Source organism: Dendrobates tinctorius, unplaced genomic scaffold (genome assembly GCF_039654945.1).
Source record: "Dendrobates tinctorius isolate UK_male_01 unplaced genomic scaffold, ASM3965494v1 ptg000224l, whole genome shotgun sequence".
In the NCBI taxonomy this organism is placed as follows: domain Eukaryota; kingdom Metazoa; phylum Chordata; class Amphibia; order Anura; family Dendrobatidae; genus Dendrobates; species Dendrobates tinctorius.
Genome location: NW_027361891.1, coordinates 3,516,649 through 3,529,176, shown reverse-complemented (window position 1 = coordinate 3,529,176; position 12,528 = coordinate 3,516,649).

Here is a 12,528-nt window from a genome sequence, read left to right as displayed (position 1 = left end):
ACTTTGTCTCTTTTGCTCTTCTCTGACCCCTAGTTTGCCTGCCGGATTCCATAACCTGCCGACCGCTGCCAGAGGTTCGGACTTAGATGACTGTGGCCAGATGTCCGGAGCTGATGTCCGTAGCCAGATACCAGGACCCTGTCGGTCGATGCCAGCACTTGGATTCCGATGCCACCGTACCCTGTGTCTCTCCCTGGCATGCCCCTTGGCATGCGCAGGCCACCGTCCTGTGAACCTGACCTGTCCCTGGCATGCCCCTTGGCATGCGCAGGTCTCTGTTCTGTGAACCTGATCCTGGCGTGTCCGTTGACACGCACCATGTCACTAACTCTATCTTGTTTCCTTGCATGGAACCCTGGATGACTTCTGGATGTCCGGATCCTGCTGTTCATCCTCTGAGCTACAGACCCTGATGCCCTGGTTGATCGTGGACTGTTGTCCGGAGTCCGATGTCCGCGTACCATTTGCACGTACCATGCTTGGACCTCGGCGTGCCATTGCACGCACCCTTTTCCACGAACTCTGTGTGTTCATGTTTGCTCCTGTTGCACCCTGAAGAGTTCCTCAAGTCTTGGACCTTGGTGTGCCCTTGCACGCACCTTGCCTTATGTTCTGTGTGTTCACGTTTTGCACCTGTTGTACCTGAAGTCTTCCTTAATGAAGTTTCTTTGAATTAACGACTCGTCTTGCCTTGTCTTGTTTCCCTGAGCCGGCCGTCTGGTCCAGCAGCCGTGGTGGCTCACCCCCTTGGTCTTGCCCCTGACACTCCCTGTATAGGGGGTGGTTCTCATTAGGTCAGCTCGCCCTAGGTGGGTGGGTGCCAAGGCCCAGAGGGTCCACTCTTTCAAAGAAGAACGACTCAGCGTAAGCTGACACTCGTCACACTACTGTGTTTCTCTTTTTAAATCATAATGACTACCCAAAACATCCAAATGACCCTGATCAAAAGTTCACATACCCTGGTGATTTTGGCCTGATAACATGCACAGAAGTTGACACAAATGGGTTTGAGTGGCTACTAAAGGCAACATCCTCACCTGTGACTTGTTTGCATGTAATCAGTGTGTGTGTCATGGTCCAGTCCGGAGTTTATTTTCTGCTGTCTTCACTCCGGACTGGTCAGGCGGGAGTTAGTCTCCTCAGCCTCGTTCTGGAGCTAGCTGGGCTATTTTAGTCTCTCACAGCCTGCTGACCATTGTTAGTGATAGCTCAAGCTTCCAGTTTAGAGCCTTTGACCCTTGTACCTTGGTGATCCTCCTGCCTTTGACTGATAGTCACGTGTATGACCCGGACTGAATTCTGACCCCGTCTCTTGGTATTCGTCTCTGCTGTTACGTTCCCTCTCTGGCATCTGACTCCCCAGCTTGTACCCTGATCACGTATTTCGTCTCACGTTTTGGACCCTGTGCTCATGTTCTGGCTTTCTGACTCTCAGCTTGGTATTTTGACTACGTGTATTGCTGCTCCTTTTGGTACGTCTGCTCCGGCTAGTTTCTGACTCGGTTCGTCTGACTATTCTCTCTCGTTACCTGTGGCACCTGTGCTGTTGCTCAGGGTTGCTGCTCTTAGTGTGTAACCTCTCTTCCCTCAACAGCTCCCCCTGGTGGAGGTTTCACTACGTTATCACTAACCTATACATTTAAACGGGATTTTGCACTTTTTTTTCTTTGGTCATGGATCTGCTGCATAACTTGGCAGATCAAGTGTCCTGTTTGACGCAGATGGTGCAGGACTTTTCTGTGAATCATCAGTCCCTTGTCATGTCTCATACCCACTTACAGAAAGAACTGACTGAGACTATTAAGACCATGCAGGGAAACACTTCTCATATTGTTTGTCCACCAGGTGACTCTGTAGATGTTATTTTGCACTCTCCTGAACCCTCAGTTAAACTTCCTGACACATTTTCTGGTGAAAAAGATAAATTTCACATATTCAAGGAGAGTTGTAAATTATGGTTTTCTCTTAGACCCCGATCGTCTGGGGATGAGACTCAGCGGGTGGGGATTGTTATCTCCTTACTTAGGGAGGGTTCCCAATCCTGGGCTTTCGTTGCCCCCTACTGCCCCTGAACGGATGTCGGTAGATAGGTTCTTTAAGGCCCTAGGACTTATCTATGACCAACCGGACCGTGCTAGGGTGGCAGAGGACACTATTTTGGGTCTGGGGCAAGGGAAGCACTCAGCCGAATGGTACAGCTCCGAATTCCGTCCATGGTCCACTGAGGTGTCCTGGGACGACTCCACACTGAGATGTCTGTTCAGGAAGGGACTGTTGGATTGCTTGAAGGACGCTCTGGCTCTCCATCCACCTCCCAGCTCATTGGAGGAGGCTATGACTCAGGCTATCTGTATGGATCGGAGACTGCGGGAGAGAGGTGTTATTCAGAGAGGGTTTCCGTTTTTCCCTGCTAACCCTGATGTTTTGCTTCCATTTGAACCTATGGAGGTGGGAGCCACCATCCCCCAGGAGAAAGAGAAGAAACGGCGACGTGATGGAAAATTGTGTTTTTACTGCGGAGATCCCGGACATTGGAAAAAAGACTGCCCCTCCTGTCCTCCGACTAACAAGCGGCTGAGTCTGGGTGGTGATCGTGGAGGTCACCCAGACTCTCAGGTACCTTTTTCTTCTTTTTCAAAGATACTGCTAAAGGTGGAACTTGGTGTTGAGAGCGGCTTTTTCCATACTTCGGCTTTTGTAGACTGTGGGTCATCCCTGAACCTGATTGACTCTAAGCTGGTGGCTCGTTGTAGAAAAGGGACAGTTAGGTTGGGGACTCCCTTAAAAATTGTGGCTATTGACTCTACACCTCTCACTAAAGATGGTCTCCATTTCATTTCTAAAGAATTCACCCTCAGGGTAGGGGCCCTACACCAGGAGCGCATGTCATGCTTTGTTTTGGATAACCTCCCTGCTGGCCTGGTGTTAGGATTGCCCTGGTTGCAACGGCATAACCTGGTTATTAACTGGGGGTCCCGGGATATTGTTAAATGGGGACCTGGTTGTTCTGAAAATTGTCTTGCTACTGTGTCTATGTCACCCGTCAGTCTGGAGGGTATTCCGGAGTACCTGAAGAATTTTGAGGATGTGTTCTCCGAAAATGAGGCTGAGGTTCTACCACCACACCGCCCATTCGATTGTGTCGTGGATCTTGTTCCTGGTGCCAAATTGCCCAAAGCCCGGCTGTACAATCTCTCCGGCCCTGAGCGGGCTGCTATGAAGGAGTATATCTCTGAGAGCCTCCGTAAAGGGCATATACGGCCATCTGTCTCTCCCGTGGCAGTGGGGTTCTTTTTTGTGAAAAAAAAGGATGGTGGTTTACGCCCATGCCTCGATTTTCAAGAACTGAATAAAATAACCTTAATCGCTTACCCTCTCACACTGATACCTGATTTGTACAATCAATTGTCGGGGGCCAGGTAGTGCTCTAAGTTGGACCTCAGGGGAGCATACAATCTCATCCATATGCGGGAGGGGGATGAATGGAAAACTACGTTTCTCACCTCTGAGGGTCTGTTTGAAAATTTGGTTATGCCCTTCGGTTTGACTACCGCACCAGCGGTATTCCAGAATTTCATTAACCATGTTTTTTCTGAATTTATTGGACGCTTTGTAGTTGTTTATCTTGACGATATACTCATATATTCTTCTGATAGGCAAAGTCATATGGGTCATCTTCATGCGGTTTTCCAGAGGCTCAGAGAGAACTCACTCTTTGCTAAATTGGAGAAATGTTCATTTTTTACTCAAGAATTGTCCTTTCTAGGGGTCATCCTGTCCGCTGAGGTGTTCTGTATGGACCCTAGGAAGGTACAGGCCATTGTGGATTGGGTGCAACCCAGAGATCTCAAGGGTCTTCAGCGATTTCTGGGTTTCGCCAATTATTATAGAAAATTCATCAAGGGGTTCTCTCAAGTGGTCAAACCCCTCACTGATCTCACCCAAAAGGGGGCGGATCTCAAAAACTGGTCAGCTCCAGCTGTGACGGCGTTTTCTTTGTTAAAAGAATGTTTCATGACTGCTCCGGTACTGGTAAAACCTGACTTGTCTAAACCATTCATCATAGAAGTGGATGCCTATGAGGTGGGAGTGGGGGCTGTGTTGTCCCAGGGGCCTACCACATTAACTATCTTAAGACCCTGTGCCTTCTTTTCTAAAAAATTTTCCTCTGCTGAAAGGAATTATGATGTGGGTAACCGAGAGTTGTTGGCCATTAAATTGGCTTTTGAAGAATGGAGGCATTTTTTGGACGGGGCTGTCCATCGTATCACTGTCATTACAGATCATAAGAACCTGTCTTACATCGAATCCGCCAAACGTCTGACTCCGAGACAGGCAAGGTGGTCACTTTTTTTTCCCCGATTTCAGTTTTCCATCACTTTCAGACCAGGTTCCAAGAATGTGAAGGCTGATGCCTTGTCTCGCAGTCTAGATCCGGTATCGCCTCCTGAGCCTCCTTCCTCCATTCTTCAGCGCAGGGTGGTAGTGGCTGTGGTGTCCCCGAGATTGGAGAAGGAGATTCGTGAGGCCCAATCTCTTGCTCCTCCGTCCATACCTGAAAATAAGTTCTTTGTACCTGTCCAGTATCGGTTAAGGGTGCTTCGGGAGTTCCACGACTCAGCTTTGAGTGGGCATCCTGGAATCTCGGCCACTCGTAAAGCCATCACTAGGCTGTTCTGGTGGCCCTCGTTGACTTCTGACGTCACTGGTATTGTGTCCTCCTGTGAAACTTGTGCCTGCGCTAAAGCCTTCCACAACTGGCCGGCCGGGGAATTGGTGCCACTGCCAATTCCGGATAGACTGTGGACTCACCTGTCCATGGATTTTATCACCGATCTCCCACCCTCTAATGGCAAAACCGTGATCTGGGTAGTTGTGGATAGGTTCAGTAAACAAGCACATTTTGTACCCTTAACGGGCCTTCCTAATGCTGAGACTCTATCTAAGCTATTCATTGAGCATGTGATTCCGTTGCATGGTGTGCCTGTCAGTGTGGTGTCTGATAGAGGGGTGCAATTCGTGGCAAAATTCTGGAGAGCTTTTTGTAAAAGGCTGGGCATCAGTCTGACCTTTTCATTGGCCTACCATCCCGAGACCAATGGTCAGACTGAAAGGACCAATCAGTCTTTGGAGCAGATCCTGCGGTGTCTTGTCACATCCAGACAGGGCGATTGGTGCTCTGTGATACCTATAGCGGAATTTGCCTTCAATAATCGTGTCAATCAGTCTACTGGTACTTCTCCTTTCTTCTGCAACTATGGGTTTCACCCTCATTTTGGTGAATTCTCCAGACTAGATTCGGAGTGTCCAGGGGCTGATTCGGCCTTTTTGCGGTTGGAGGAGGTTTGGAGGGAGGTTTAGAGAAACATTGGGGAAGCTCAGGGCAAATATAATTTTTTTGTGGATAAACGACGCTCGGTGGGGCCGACTTATCAGGTGGGGGATAAGGTATTTTTATCCATGAAAAACATAAGGCTGAGAATTCCCTCTGCTAAGTTGGGTCCCAAGTTTATTGGTCCGTATGAGATTTTAGAGGTGATTAATCCTGTGGCCTTTCGCCTGCGTTTGCCTCCGTCATTACGGATTCCTAATGTGTTTCATAAAGCGCTTCTGAAGCAGTCGGTGCCTTCCTCTGATGAGTCTCCCTCGCACCCGCCGCCTGTTATGGTAGATGGTCAGACCGAGTACGAGGTGGAACAGGTGGTGGATTCTCGTATGCTCCATCGTTCACTTCAGTACTTGGTCCATTGGAAAGGATACGGTCCTGAGGATCGGTCATGGGTGCTGGCGCGTTCGGTCCATGCGGATCGGTTGGTCCGGGCCTTTCACACTCGTCATCCAGGGAAGCCTGGGGGTCCAGTGGCCCCCCATTGAGAGGGGGGTACTGTCATGGTCCAGTCCGGAGTTTATTTTCTGCTGTCTTCACTCCGGACTGGTCAGGCGGGAGTTAATCTCCTCAGCCTCGTTCTGGAGCTAGCTGGGCTATTTCAGTCTCTCACAGCCTGCTGACCTGTGTTAGTGATAGCTCAAGCTTCCAGTTTAGAGCCTCTGACCCTTGTACCTTGGTGATCCTCCTGCCGTTGACTGATATTCACGTGTATGACCTGGACTGATTTCTGACCCAGTCTCTTGGTATTCGTCTCTGCTGTTATGTTCCCTCTCTGGCATCTGACTCCCCGGCTTGTATCCCGACCACGTATTTTGCCTCACGTTTTGGACCCCGTGCTCATGTTCTGGCTTTCTGACTCTCGGCTTGGTATTTTGACTACGTGTATTGCTGCTCCTTCTGGTACGTCTACTCCTGCTAGTTTCTGACTCGGTTCGTCTGACTATTCTCTCTCATTACCTGTGGCACCTGTGCTGTTGTTTAGGGTTGCTGCTCTTAGTGTGTAACCTCTCTTCCCTCACCAGCTCCCCCTGGTGGAGGTTTCACTACAGTGTGTGCATAAAAGATGAATGAGTTTCTGGGATCCAGACAGACTGTTGCATCTTTCATCCAGTCACTGAAGTTTCTGGATTGTGAGTCATGGGGAAAGCAAAAGAATTGTCAATGGATCTACGGGAAAAGGTAGCTGAACTGTATGAAACTGGAAAGAGATATAAAAAGACATCCAAGGAATTGATAATGCCAGTCAGCAGCGTGTTGACACATGCAACAGATCAGGACTTATTGTAAGTGAAGGGAGGACTTTACACTAGCCTGACAGTAGATGGCGATAGTGTGAAGTTATATGTTTGCTGTATTGTGAGGAGGGAAGTTCTCTATTGTTGTTGCACCTTTTACATTCACTATTGAGTCTGTTATGGCAGCAGCACGGACTGCGTGCTACTGAATTCTTATCTCTTGTTTACCCATATGAAGTAAATACTGTTTACTCAAGATAACTTGCTCAGTGAACTTCTCTTATGTACCGGTGGTCATTCTCAGAAGATGCACTCTGCTACACAGCGCTCAAACTGTGATTAACAAATGGAAAATAAGGATGATCCCTCTACACTGTCACATCCCTTCAGATATTTGTGGACAGCTATTAACCCTCCTCTTAGCCTTTTTTGCAAGCTATATATTCCCAGACCCTTTAACCGTTCCTCGTAGGACGTAGCTTGCAGTCCGCTCACCATTCTAGTAGCTCTTCTCTGAACTTGCTCAAGTCTTTCAATGTCTTTTTTAAAATGTGGTGCCCAGAACTGGACACAGTATTTCAAATGAGACCTGACCTAGGAGTAGAGGGGGATTATCACTTCACGTGATTTAGACTCTATGCTTCTCTTAATACAGCCTACAACTGTGTTTGCCTTTTTTGCTGCTGCATCACACTGTTGACTCATAGCACACAAAAGGAAAAAGGTGGAGTAAGCCTGCTTACCAAAAAGGGTTGTATAAAATGAAAATGTTTTATTAATACAAAGATAAAAACATATAAAGGGGATTTTGGTAGAGGTCTATCAGTACAATGCAAGATAAGTTGCAGCAGGTGAATATAAGGTGTCAAGCTATGACAATCATAGTTAGTCAATAAGAGAGGAATAGTGTAATGCAACTGCAGAGCAGTTGCGTGCAGCCACCACCAGAGGGTGCGGTTACGGGCAAAAGGGTTGCACTTACCATGTAGCACATCGGTGCAGAAGTGCAGGCCGCCACCAGGAGGCGGCAAAGTAGTCAGACAGGCCAGAGTCAGCAACAAACGGGAAGACAAAGTACCAGAGGTCACAGCAACGCACGAGGTCAGGGACAAGCCAAAAGTCGGAGCCAAGCGGGAGCGTGGTGTCCAAAAATGTGAGACGGAAAGTGGAGTCGAGGTATAAGCCGGTGGGTCAAAAAGCCAGTAGGGATACGTTGTTCCAGAAACAGAGAAACCAGAGGCAGTCGGAGTTCAAGCCGAGTCAAACACTGTAGGGAAATCACCAAACGTACACAAAGTCAGGGGTAGGGAACGGGTCAGACACACACACACACGGGAAATCAGAGGCAGAAGGATCACTATTGTATACGGATCAGCTGCTCAAGCCAAGGACCAGAACTATCACTGACAAATGCCACCAAGAAACAGCACCAATAAATAGGAACCACAGAGAGACAGGAAAAGTAAACCCCTTCATAACCAAGCCAAGGAAAGAAAAGCAGGAAGCAAATCCAGACCTGCATTATGACAGAGAGATTGAAAAAAATAGAGGCAACACACTGTTCAAAGTGGAAAATAGAGGAGCTTCTTGTTAATAGCCCATCATAGCGACGTTTTGGCTCACACAGAGGCTTGAGAAAGGCACAGTGTTTGCTGAACTATCGCTGTGATGTGCTATAAAACAGAAGCTCCTCTATTTTCCACTGTGCGGAGTGCACTGCCTCCATTTTTTTGAATCTCTACATGCGGTTTGGTACTTACATGGGGGCCCTTGCACCTTACTTGCTATTTGTTTGTGTGCTGCTTTTATTTTTCTGTATATACTGTATATACAGCTCTGGCAAAAATTGAGAGACCACTTCCAAATGCTCAGATTGTCAGATTTTTCTCTTTATAGGAATATTTTTGAGTAAAATGTTTAGTCTGCAAACTTCTGACAACATGTAACCGAATTTCCAAGCAATAAATTTTAGATTTTTTTTTTCTGAAAAGGAGAAATGATCAAAATAATAAAAAAAAGCCCAGTGCTTTCAGACCACAAATAATGCTAAGAAAACAAGTTCATAATCATTTAGAAACAACAATACTAATGTTTTAACTCAGGAAGAGTTCAGAAATCAATATTTTGTAAAATAACCATGATTTTTAAAAACAGCTTTCATGCATCTTGACATGCTTTCCACCAGTCTTTCACACTGCTTCTGGCACAAAACTTTAAGCAATTCTTCTTTGTTTGATGGTTTGTGACTTTCCATCATCCTCTTGATTACATTCCATAGGTTTTCAATCTGGTTCAGTTCTGGAGAATGGGCTGCCCATGACAGGGTTTTGATGCGGTGGTCTCTTTTTGCCAGAGCTGTATATAGTGTATAAAAAAAAATGAGTAATTGAAATAATTTTCTGAGAGCGATACTTTTTTTCTGGAACAATTTTAAGGGTGCCAACACTTTCAGCCATGACTGTATGACAGTGTGTCTATTATTATTATTTATTTATAAAGCACCATTGGTTCCATGGTGCTGTACATGAGAAGGGGTTACATACAAATTACAGATATCACTTACAGCAAACAAACTAACAATCACAGACTGATATAGAGGGGAGAGAGGACCCTGCCCTTTTGGGCTTACATGCTACAGGATGGTGGAGAAGGAGACAGTAGGTTGGGGGGTTGCAGCAGCTCCAGTGATGGTGAGGCGGTAGCTCCAGTAGTGGTGAGGAGGCAGCAGGGATCATTGCAGGCTGCAGGCTTTCCTGAAGAGGTGGGTTTTCAGGTTCCATCTGAAGGATCTGAGACTGGTTGATAGCTGGATGTGTTGGGGCAGGGAATTCCAAAGAATGGGGGCTATTCGGGAGAAGTCTTGGAGGCAGTTGGGTGAGGAGCGAACAAGTGTGGAGGAGAGAAGGAGGTCTTGGGAGGACCGGAGATGATGTGAGGGAAGGTATCGGGAAATTAGTTCAGAGATGTATGGAGGAGACAGGTTGTGGATGGCCTTGTAGGTCATTATTAGTAATTAGAATTGGATGCACTGAGGGAATGGGAGCCAGTGAAGAGATTTGCAGAGGGGAGAAGCGGAGGACTGGAGAGGAGAGAGATGAATTAGTCGGGCGGCAGAGTTGAGGATGGACTGGAGAGGTGCAAGGGTGTTAGTAGGGAGTCCACAGAAAAGGATGTTGCAATAGTCGAGGCGGGAAATGATGAGGGCATGCACAAGTAGTTTAGTAGATTGAGGGTTGAGGAAGGGACGGATTCTAGAAATATTTTTGAGCTGGAGGCGACAGGAGGTGGAGAGAGCTTGGATGTGCGGTTTGAATGACAGGGCAGAGTCAAGGGTTACACCGAGGCAGCGGACCTCCGATAAGGGGGAAAGCATGATGTTGTCAATTGTTATAGAAAGATCTGTGAGATGGGGGAAAGATGATTAGTTCAGATTTGTCCACATTGAGTTTGAGGAAGCGAGAGGAGAAGGAGGAGGATATGGCTGATAGGCACTCTGGGATTCTGGAGAGCAGAGGTGACGTCTGGGCCAGAGAGGTAGATCTGAGTATCATCGGCATAAAGGTGGTACTGGAATCCGTGGGACCTTGAGTTGCCCCAGGCCAAGTGTGTATATTGAGAAGAGTAGGGGTCCTAGAACAGAGCCTTGGAGGACTCCAACAGAGAAAGGGTGGGATGAGGAGGTAATGTGGGAGTGGGAGATGCTGAATGTGTGGTTGGAAAGGTATGAGGAGATCCAGGATAGGGCGAGGTCTTTGATACCAAAGGAGGAGAGAATCTGTAGTAGGAGGCAGTAGTCAACTGTGACGAAAGCAGAGGACAGGTCTATAAGGAGGAGTATAAAGTATTGTCCGTTAGCTTTGGCTGTAAGTAGGTCGTTGGTAATTTTGGTCAGGGCTGTCTCAGTGGAATGATGGGGGCGGAAGCCAGATTGTAGATTGTCAAAGAGCAAGTTAGATGAGAGATGGGAGGAAAGGTCAGCGTGGACATGCTGCTCCAGGAGTTTAGAAGAGAATGGGAGCAGCGATATTGGGCGATAGCTGGACATAGCGGTTGGGTCGAGGGTTGCTTTTTAAGGATAGGCGTGATTGTGGCATGTTTGAAAGCAGAAGGGAAGGTACCAGAAGTTAGTGATAGGTTGAAGAGGTGGGTTAGGGATGGGATAAGAGTGGTGGTGATGTTGAGGAGGAGGTGGGATCGGATAGGGTCAAGTGCACAAGTGGTGAGGTGTGATTTGGAGAGATGAGCAAGCTCCCCTTCAGTGATGTTAGATAAGGAGGTTATGGGGCTTGGGCATTGATCTGGTATGCAAAGGGGTTGTGGTGGTTGAGCAATAAAGACTTGCCGTGTTTGGTCTATCTTGTTTTTGAAGTGTGCAGCAAAGTCCTCGGCAGAGATTAGGGAAGTCGGAGGGGGCAGTGGTGGGCAGAAGAGGGAGTTAAAAGTATTGAACCACTGTTTGGGGTTGTGGGATAAGGAAGATACAAGGGATGTAAAGAAGGGCTGTTTAGCAGAGGTGAGAGCTGATTTAAATGTAAGTGTTGCTTGTTTGAGTGCAGTAAAGTCGTCTTACGAATGCGTTTTCTTCCAGCGCCGTTCTGCAATTCTGGATGCTTGCCGAAGTTTTTTAGTGGTGTTATTGTGCCAGGGTTGTCTATTGCTTCATCTACTGTATAAATTCTGATGTCTGTATCACTGTATACCATTCATTGAAATGTAATGGGGGAAATGGAAGGTCAGCTCACCTGTCTCAGCAGAAATCCAGAGACTGTCCACACAAGGAGCCGCCCTGATCAGATGAGTTGTCCAAGGAGAGAAGGTAAGAAAAAAGTGATCTCCAGCATTAAAACTTCTTGAGATAAAATCACAATTTTTTTTTGAAAAACATTAAAACTGGTAATTGTTTAGGTACAGGGTAGATATGGAGTCCCTGGTGGTCCAACCGACGCGTTTCGACCATTCAGGTCTTATTAATGGTAATGTGGAGGAAAGACCGGTTCCTCCCACGTCACCAATGTGACGTAACTACACAGGCACAACTCTCCGGCGCCCCCTTTGTCTGTCAGGTCAGTAAGGGAACTGCACCTAGAGCAAATGGCCGCCGGGGAGGACGTCCTGTTACCCGCTGGGTATTCTAAGATCCGTAATCAGAGTAAAAGCATCAGCCCAAGATTAATTTTATGGTTTAATTACCTTAAGGGCGCACTAGATAATTGCAGAAATATACAGTAAGCTATACAACGGAATTACAGTGGATTTGCAGTTAGAGTAAAAATATAACAATAATGGTACAAGACTTAGATATTAAGCTGAAGGTCCATTTACCAGGTTGTAGGTTGCATGTGGATGCCGGGAGCTCTGCAGTCCACAGGTACAAGAATCTTAGTTGCCGGACAGACCCCAAAGCGCGGGCCGCTGCTCCCTTGGCAGGTCTGTCCCCAGTTCCTTCTTAGATCATCATCTGGTTCTTCTGTGTGAGAGAGAGTGTCTGCCATGTGCTCCCAGTTCTTAAGCATGCTGGGTTCCTCCCCCCTGTGTCAGAGGGTGGGCTAATAATCTCCACCCTTTAGCTCCCTGCAGAACTTATTCCCAATATCTAAGAAAGGGGGTAACTTCCTCCAGGATGATCGGATCAGGACACGAGAGGTACCAGTGAATGCGGTTTGTTTTGCCTGTCGTGTGGAGATCAAACATGGCCCCATTGGGTCACTGTGGAGGGCTAATCTCTATATCTCAGGTCCCAGAGCCCTCACCGACTCAGGAGTCGCACTGCCAGATGCGCGATTTCATCAGGGTCACACGGATATTTTTTATGAGTCTATAACTCGAAAGGTGTGCTCATAATCCATGATCGTAGGATGGAGTCGAAGTGGCTGGGAGAGACAATGGATGTGTATTTCTGTGTCC